This window comes from Penaeus monodon, chromosome 37 (genome assembly GCF_015228065.2).
Source record: "Penaeus monodon isolate SGIC_2016 chromosome 37, NSTDA_Pmon_1, whole genome shotgun sequence".
Taxonomy (NCBI): Eukaryota; Metazoa; Arthropoda; class Malacostraca; order Decapoda; family Penaeidae; genus Penaeus; species Penaeus monodon.
The window spans coordinates 603707-613541 of record NC_051422.1 but is presented as its reverse complement, the minus strand read 5'-3'; positions in this window follow the sequence as shown (position 1 = coordinate 613541).

Genomic DNA, 9835 nt, shown 5'->3' with positions numbered 1-9835 from the left:
AAAAGGGTGTGGTTGGGGAGGCCCTAGAGAGAGAGAGAGAGAGAGAGAGAGAGAGAGAGAGAGAGAGAGAGAGAGAGAGAGAGTGAGAGAGAGAGAGAGAGAGAGAGAGAGAGAGAGAGAGAGAGAGAGGGAGGAAGGGAGATAAAGGAGTGGGAGTGAGAGAAAGGAAGACTTAGGAGTGGGAGTGGGAAGGAGAGAGGCAGATAAGGGAGAGAATGTGAATGAGAGGGAGATAAGGAGAAGGAGATAAGAGAGTGGGAGTGGGAAGGAGAGGGAAGGGGAGATAAGGAGTGGAGTGAGAGGGAAGAGAGAGAGAGAAGAAGAAGAAGAAGAAGATGAAGAGAGAGAGAGAAGAAGAAGAAGAAGAAGATGAAGAGAGAGAGAGAGAGAGAGAGTGAGAGAGAGAGAAGATGAAGAGAGAGAGAGAGAGAGAGAGAGAGAACAGAATAACAAGAAAAAAAATCAAAATAAAATAGAACCCAGAGCGAAAGAGAGAAAGAGAGAGAGAACAGACACAAGAGGCCCAACGCAGGCTACCAGGGGAGACACCCATGCCACGGGGTAAGGGGGGAGGGGGGAGGGGGCCCTGAAAGCGTCGGACACCACCTGTCGTGAAGCCAAACCGACCTCCCCCCCTCATTCTTCCCTCTCCCTCCCGCTTCCCCTCCTTCTCCCTCCCTCCCCCTCTCCCTCCTTCTCCCTCCCCCTCTTCCCTCCTTCTCCCTCCCCATTCCTTCCTCCCTCTCCCTCCCCCTCCTCCCTCCTTCCTTCTCCCTCCACCTTCCCCCTTGATCCCCCTCCTCCTCATTCCCCCATTCTTTCTTCCCTCTCCCTTCCCCTTCCCCCTTCTCCTCCCTCCCTCCCTCCTTCTCCTTCCCTCCCCCTCCTCTTCCTCCCTTCTCTCCTCCCTATTATTACTCCCACCCTCCAACGTCCCTCCTTCGCTACCCCTCCCACCTTCTCATTCCCGTCCCCTCCCCTCTCGCTCTCTCTCTATGCCTCTTCCCCCCTACCACTCCCCTTACCCTCTTTTATATTCTCCCCCTCCTCCTCCCCCTCCCCTCTTCTTGATTTCTCCCTGTCCTTCCTAACTCCCCCTCTGCCCACCACCACCCTCCTTAACCCCCTCTCCCCTTCCCCCTCCTTAACCCCCTCTCCCCCTCCCCCTTCTTAACCCCCTCTCCCCCTCCCCCTTCTTAACCCCTCTCCCCTTCCCCCTTCTTAACCCCCTCTCCCCCTTCTTAACCCCCTCTCCTCCTCTCCCACCACCCTCCTTAACCCTCTCTCCCCCTCCCCCCTCCCCACAGTGACCTCCCTAACTATCCCCTTCCCCCCTTTTCCCCCTCTTCGATCCTAATCCGAATATGTAATCAGAAATTCTAGTAATTCTAGTGATATGCAAATCTATGTATATATTTTCCTATTATAAAGAAAAAATATATATATACACATTTCCTATTTTTTACTCTAACCTTTTTTTTAGACTAGATGTACTGTGCACTTAGGTCATGTGTATGGAAGTTTATGTGAGTAAATGCACAGAAATCTATTTATCTATTTATATGAGAAATCGGTGTACATTCTGTATATATTTTCCTTTTTACTTAGATGTTAATGCCCGAATGAACATCGATGTTTATGTGCCGGGGACGCTGCTCGATCACTGTCCTGGTATGTTGGAGATAAAATGCCTGTTCTCTTCCTTGTTCTCCTGTTCTCCTGTTGTTCTTCAGTGATGTGTTATTTTCGTTTGCTAGATAAGCGATGGAGGGAACTTTTTTTTTCTAAATCTTTCTTAATTTCTAAAGTCATTCAAGATTTGTTAACGCAGCAATGACGTTCAGTGAAGAAGAAGAAGAGGGTTCTGTTCACTATCTGTTCTTCGGGTTGAACGCGAACACTCCAGGCTAGAGTTGAACAAGAAAACATTCGCATATAAGGAGAAAGAGGAAGGAGGAAGGAGGAGGGTGGGAAGAGAGGAGGAAGAGGAGGAGGAGAAGCAGGGAGGAGAGAGAAGGAGTAGGGAAAGGAGGAGGAGGAGAAGGAGGAAGAGGAGGAGGAGAAGCAGGGAGGAGACAGAAGGAGGAGGAGGAGGAGGAAGGGAAGGAGGGAGAGGAGGAGGAGGAGGAGAAGGAGGAGGACTATATAAACGGATAAATATATAGGCATAGTTACTGCTGATAGTGTCTGATAGATAGATGGAACTAGAAAGGCAGGTAAATAGATAGATATATAAGTATACTCGCCGTTATATAGATGACTTAATAAATAAACAAATAGACTTGCAGATAGATAGGTTCATTGACAAAGTGATAGACAAATTATCTAAATACAAAAACGAGTGATTTGAGTAACTAGGTATATAACTAAATACGTAAATATATTAATAATGGGTATATATCAGTATAATATCAGCTTGACGTAAAAATATACACATTACATTAATTTCCACACACACACACACACACACATATATGTATATATATATATATATATATATATATATATATAATATATATATATATATATATATATATATATATATATATATATACATATATATATATATAATATATATATATATATAGTATATATATATATATGTATATATATGTATGTATAATATATATATATATATATATATATACTAATATATATTATATATATATATATATATATTCAAAACAGAACTTAATTCCAAGAAGTATATAAATTCATTATTTTCAGAAGAACTATCAGCTACATATTTTATTATTATTATTATTATTATTATTATTATTATTATTATTATTATTATTATCATTATTATTATTATTATTATTATCATTATTATTACTGTTGTTACTATTATTATTATTATTATTGATATTATTATTATTATTATTATTATTATCATTATCATTATTATTATTATTATTATATTAGTATTATTAGTATTAGTATTAGTATTATTATTATTATTATTATTATCATTATTATCTTTATTATTATCAATATTATTATTATTATCATCATTCTTTATTTTATTGTTATAAATGGTGTACTAAGAATTTTTCTTTCTTGTTTTTTTCCTTCTTTCTTTCTTTCATTTTCTCTTTCATGTATTTATCAAATAGAGGTATATTTATCTGTGAGGACAGGTATTCAGATTAATACTAACAAATAAAACGAGAGAATTGTTATCGTAAGTAGAACACAAATACGTTTTGTTTGTTAATGCTTTATATTCCGAAGAAATATCAGTATAAAAAAAAATCCAGCACTAAGATTATAATTAGAATATTTTAGCTTTTAAGGAAGTATAGGCCTATATCTAAAACGTTCGTCAGTATAAGATTATTTGTAATTTTACTTCAAATTTCATTTCTAAAAACTTAAAAAAAAAAAAAAAAAATCCTATCTTTTAGATCAATAACAGAATCCAAACAGAACCTTTTGTGTGTTTATATTCTACAACCATTTCAACAAGAGAACGTTTAGAAGTGTGAGTAAAAAATAAATAATAATAATAAATAAAAGCTCGATCTCAATAAGATCCGAATATTTTATCTTCTACAGACATTTAAAAAAATCTCCTCCCCTTCAAAATCACCTTCCAAAAAAGGAAGAAAGAAAGAAAGAAAGAAAGAAAAAGAAAAAGAAAAGAAAGAAAAAAAAAAAAAAAAAAAAAAAAAAAAAAAAAAAATATATATATATATATATATATATATATATATATATATATATATATATATATATATATATATATATAATCTAGAAACCTTGGGTTGAATGCTATCCTAGTGAGAATACATTAGCATAGCGAAACCACACCATGTCTACTTTTGGGTGCGTTGGGGGGGCGGGGAGGAGAAGGAGGAGGAGGAGGAGGAGGAAGAAGTAGAAGAAGAGGGGAAGGAGGAGGAGGAGGAGGTAGAAGAAGTAGAAGAAGAGGGGAAGGAAGAGGAAAGGAGGGGGGGAAAGAGGGAAGGAGGAAGGAGGAGAGAGGAGGGGGAAGAGACAAAGAAGGAAAAGAAGATTAAAAAGAAGAAGAAGGAAGAGGAGGAGGAGGAGGAGAAGGAGGAGGAGGAGGATAAGAAGGAGGAGGAGGAGGAGGAGGAGGAGGAGGAGGAGGAGGATAAGGAGGAGGAGGAGGAGGATAAGGAGAAGGAGGAGGAGGAGGAGGATAAGGAGGAGGAGGAGGAGGAGGAGGAGGAGGAGGAGGAGGAGGAGGAGGAGGAGGAGGAGGAGGAGGAGGAGGAGGAGGAGGAGGAGGAGGAGGAGGAGGAGGAGGGGAGGAGAAGGAGGAGGACACGCCAGGCGGTTGGTAGGTTACCCGGAGGAGCGAGGGAGACGCACCTGACCACTACCCAACAGGCCCTTGGGTTATGTCCCCGTGGTATTCCCGTATTTGGTAAACAAGTATCTCCCTCCCTCCCTCCCTCCCTTCCTTGCCTCCTCCTTCCTCCCCTCGCCTCCCCTTTCCTCCCTTCCTTGCCTCCCCCTCCCTCCCTTCTTCCTTGCCTCCCTCCCCCTCTCACCTTCACCTAAAGCCCACCTCGCTAGCTCTTGCTCTCTCTCTCTCTCTCTCTCTCTCTCTCTCTCTCTCTCTCTCTCTCTCTCTCTCTCTCTCTCCTCTCTCTCTCTCTCTCTCTTCTCTCTCTTACTGTCTCTTCCCTTCGCCCTGTGACTTCATACACAGGTTTATCTTACTCGCATATACGTATATATATATATATATATTTTCTTCTCCTTCTTCTTCTTCTCTCGGGTCATATTATACTTGTTACCTTTGAGGGTTGACCTTTCAATGTACCTTAGCGAAGGGCACCTGATGAATAACATGCGAGTGAAAATACGGTAATTACATTCAGGGTCTTTTCGTACGCCTGGCAGCCGCCCCGCAGTGCACGTGTTCTTCAGTCCGCATTGAATGGGGAAATTCGTATTATTATTACGCTGTGCGGACAGGTAGCGATGAATAATTGCGTTATTCCATTCACGAAATTTCGCAGCGGACTTTGGGGTTTGTGTATGGCGTGGTTTACAGGATTTATTTTCTTTTCTTGACTCTTTTTTTATATTATTGGTCCGTTTTCGCGTAAATAAACGGTGGAACAGGCAGGTAATCGCTCTACGGAGTCCACATTCCAGCTCAGCCGCAACGCTTGGCTGCCAAGCTCCTCCCACCGCGGCCTGCCATTGGCCCGCCGAGATCCACTCCGAGTTCTGATTGGCCGCGCCGCCTCGAATCTCGGTTTTGATTGGCCGGCGCATATCCTTGAGGGCAGTCCGGTGGGAAGAAGTTACAAATCCGTACTCCGTGATTCGAGTCCGACACTACCGCTTCGGTCTCGGTCGGAGGAAGACGACGCCCGCTGCACCCCGCGCCGCCCTTAGAGAAAATCCGCACGCACTCCCCTAAGCAGAGCCACCATGAAGGCGCAGATTTGCGAGTCCCCCGTGAACGCCCTCCCCCCCATCAGGAGCGGCAAGGTCTCCAAGGCCCGCGAGGACGACTTCGAGGTCACCCTCTACCTGGACAAGCTGCGGCACCTCCTGCCGGCGGCCAACACCAGGAAGCCCCTGGAGAAGAAGCTCAACCGCCTGGAGGTCATCGAGAGCGTGATCCAGTACATCAGCGAGCTCCAGGACGTCCTGCAGATCGACGTCCACGACCGCGAGATGGACCTGCTGGAGTACGAGACCAAGAGCATCACCCTGGCGGCGTGAGTCTCCCGGGAGGGAGCCCTGAAGAAGGAGGAGGAGGAGGAGGAGCAGGAGCGAGTCGCCAGCACGGTCTCTCCGGTGCGTGACCTTCCGCGCACCTGTCGCCCGACCTCGCCGCCGCGACAGGAAGAGAGAGGGCCTCCGCGACCGCCCTTCGGCACGACGCCTTCGGGGACGCCGTCTGTCGGCCCTGTCGTGAGGAGGGAGGCTGGTTGATCCTATCCTGCCCCCTCTTGTTATCTCCCTGTCTCCCCCCCTCTCTCTCTTTCTCTCGCTCTTCCATATTGGAAAGAATAGCGTAGAAGACATTAACAATAAGACGGTCCCATGCGTGTGTCGCGACTGTGGTTCGTGTGGTGAACTCCGTGATAAAAGTTCCTATGTGTGTGAAGCAAACGCGAAAATCGTGAAATTCAAGATTTTTTCATTTTTTGTTTCACGAATTCCAGTGTGTTGTCCAGTGAACTATTATTGTACCAGAAAAAAAAAGAGAAAAGAACAGAATATACATCATTTTACTGTATATTTCATCCAGTGGCGCCATCCAGCAAGGGAATGAATCCAAAGTGAAGTATAAAAAAAGGGAATTTCGCCGTGATTGGAGCAACAACAAAAGAGAAAAAGAAAAAGAAGAAAAAAAAGACTAGGAGATTGTTCCACGAAACCAACTTCCGCATTATTATGTACCTGCCAGGTGAGTTGTTCACGTAGTCCCATTGTTCACGATAGATTTCTCCTTTTTTTTTTCTTTCTCTTTCTCGGGAAGAGTTATTTAAATACCGGATAATGTAACGTAAAGGCTATAGATTAATTTTATCGCCTTAGAAAGCTGGTGCGAGCTATTCAGATCACGTGACATGTGGCCAAAGTAAGCGATATTTTTAACGATCAAATAATAATAATTTCAGAGTCTTATTCTTAAAATTATCTTATTCTTATTTATCTAATTCTTATCCCATTCTGCATACTAATTAAATTTGTTCTAAAAACACCATTAACAATAACGTCAATCACCATTCTGAATATTGATTCATTCAAGTCCACGCGTTCAATTCCTATAATTAATTTCATCATCATCCTCACAGCAAGAAATTTTATCCGAACTGTGGAAAGGGTTTCGATTATTAATCAGAGAGAATTTATCACCATCCAAAGTGTGAACAAAATAACCCACGTGGAACATGAACAAGACAGAATTCTCATTGTGTAGTCGACTAGTTTCGTGTGTTCGGAATTGGTAATGAGCTTGTGTTCGTATGGCGATTCATTTTTTTTCCCGTATATGTGTGTATGTTTTCTTGACGAATAATGTTCATTTGCGCTGATTTGTTGGTGTGTTTTTTTGTGTGTCATTTTTTCTTCAGTTATTCTTCTTTAATATTTGAGTTTTATAATTGCTTATGATTTTATTGTTAGTCGTAATATCCGTGTTATATTATTGATGGTAATAATTGTTATTACTTTTCGTAAAGGGTTCTATAATGATTATAAAGGGGTTAGGGATATATTAAAAGATTTCGCAGAATTTACAAGTGAACTGATTCACAGATACAGATATAGACATTATTTTTTTATAGGTAGGAATCGCCACTGAATTTAGTGTGTAATATTAAACCTTTTTTTTCTCTTCCCCAGATTATTTCGAGGGCTTGATATGACGTCACCATATCCTTCAGCAGTGAATGGAGGATGAAGTGGGGCTTAGGGCTTCATGGACAGAGGTGGGGGGAAGGGAGAAGGGTGGAGGGGGGGGGGAGAGTTGAGGCAAAGAGTCGTTGTGAGGGAGGAAGGTGGGGTGGGGTTGGGGGAGGGTGGAGGTGCGGGAGGAGGAGGGTGTCTGCCGCGGTCACCGCAGTCCTGGGAACTGAAGTACCCTCAGGGACATGCCTTGCGCACCCTCCCCCCCCCCTGCTCACCCCACTCCCTACCCCCGCCATACCACGGACTCGCTCTCTCCCGCACCCCCCCCCCCCCCCGACTCCGCTCGCTTCGTCCCGACTGGCCAAGGATACCACCCCTCGCTCTGCCCGGGCGCCCGAAGCCAAGACTAGCCTGCCTGTGGAGTGTACAGGTGTAGCGCCCTCTCCCCCGTGGCATCGGCAGGTGTAGCACGTCGCTTGCGGGCATCGACAGGTGCAAGAGCCTCTCCTCACGGCATCGACAGGTGTAGCACGTCGCTTGTGGCATCGGCAGGTGTAGCACGTCGCTTGTGGCATCGGCAGGTGTATGGCAGGTGTAGAAGCCTCCCCCACGGCATCCGCAGGTGTGGCGCGCTCTCTCCCTCGTGGCATCAGCAGTATTGCACGTCGCTTGGGGCACTTGCGGGTGTATGGCAGGTGTAGAAGACCCTGCCATTGAATCGGCAGGTGGTATAGCCTCTCGTGGCATCGCAAGTGCATCGGCATGGATAAAAGAACGATTTAGTGACCCTTTTGCGAAACCGACAGATGAAAATAGCACGGCGCCCCATAGTGCAGCATTATGTCCCGTGGTCTGAGTGAGGAAGTGAACGGCGAGATTCAGACTTAAATCTGGATGGGAATGAAAATTAAAAGAAAGAAGAAGAAAAAGGGGGGAATTGAAGAGTCGGTGCTACTACAAAGAATCGGTGAAAAAAGGAGAAAACAAAACAAGAAAAAGAAAATCGCAAGGTGCTTTGTAAACCGCCTTCATTTAAGAATTTTTGTGTCTCTCTGTCTTTTCCTTTGTTTTATTCAGATGTTTCATTTTTCCTATTTCTGTTGATTTTTTTTTCTCTCGATTTTTTTCCTTTCTCCTCTATCTCCATTTTCTCACGTCTCTCCCCTATCACCATTCGTTAATATTTTTATTTTTTATCATTGACTGTGATTTGCTGTCAATGTTTTGTGTACATTCTTATTATAATTCTCTCTCTCTCTCTCTCTCTCTCTCTCTCTCTCTCTCTCTCTCTCTCTCTCTCTCTCTCTCTCTCTCTCTCTCTCTCTCTCTCTCTCTCTCCCTCTCTCTCATCCTTAATTTCCCATGCCTCATTCCTATCCACATTATATACATATATATATATTTCGAACACTGATATATAATTTACTCCGAGCTTTCTGTTTGCTTTTAGAAAAACGTAGGGGTTGGAACAATATATCCCTGTACCCTTTTTTTATTTTTTAAATTTATGTGTGTTCGTGTGCGAGTTGTATTTAGAAAGAAAAGAACAGAAAAAAAATGTTAATAAAGTATGTAAATAGTAACCAGGTACCACAATGTACAAGCATCATGTTTTCATAACAATCGCGACCAACAAGAGAGAGAGAGAGGGAGAGAGAGAGAGAGAGAGAGAGAGAGAGAGAGAGAGAGGGGGGGGGGGAGAGAGAGAGAGAGAGAGAGAGAGAGAGAGAGAGAAAGAGGAAGAAAGATAGAAAGAGAGAGAGAGAACATGGAACACCCCTTCCTCTTTCTATCAAGTCCTAAGAAGCTGCTCGGGTCTTTGGTCTTTTCAAGTGCTTGGACCTTAAAGAAGTGATGCTTGAGGCTCCTTCTCCGGTCTCGAGTGTCACCTTAAAGGTCCTTCTTCTCCATACTGGACCTTAAAGCATGACTCGAGCAGCTGTCTTTGAATACGAGGGTTGAGTCTGATCTCTCATTTAAGTCGAATAACGAAGGGAGGAAGAAGGAAAATACACGATTATATTAAAGTCCTTTTCGCTGTTCTTCTTTGTCTTCTTCATCTTCATTATCATCTTCATCTTCATCTTCTTCTTCTTCTTCATCATTTTCATTTTCATTATCATCTTCATCTTCATCTTCATCTTCTTTTTCTTCAGGACAAGGAAAAAGCGAAAAGGTCTTCGATATTCTTGTTTTTCTTCTTCTTCTTCTCTCTCTCTCTGTTCATCTCTTCGTTATTTTGATTTATTCATTTGTTCAGGAGAAAAGCTTCCGTAATCTCCCTTGTTGGTCAGTCTTCCATTCACCTTTTTTTTTTTTCTTAAACAATAGCATTTTAAGATTTTTCTTTCTCCTGATTTCCTTCCTCCACTGTTTTGACGTCGCTGGAGGGAGGGAGAGGAGAGGAGAAGAGGGCGAGAAAGAAGGGAGGGAGGAGGAAGAAGGGGGAAGAGTCTACACCCTTTTCCTCCCTTCCTGTCCTCCT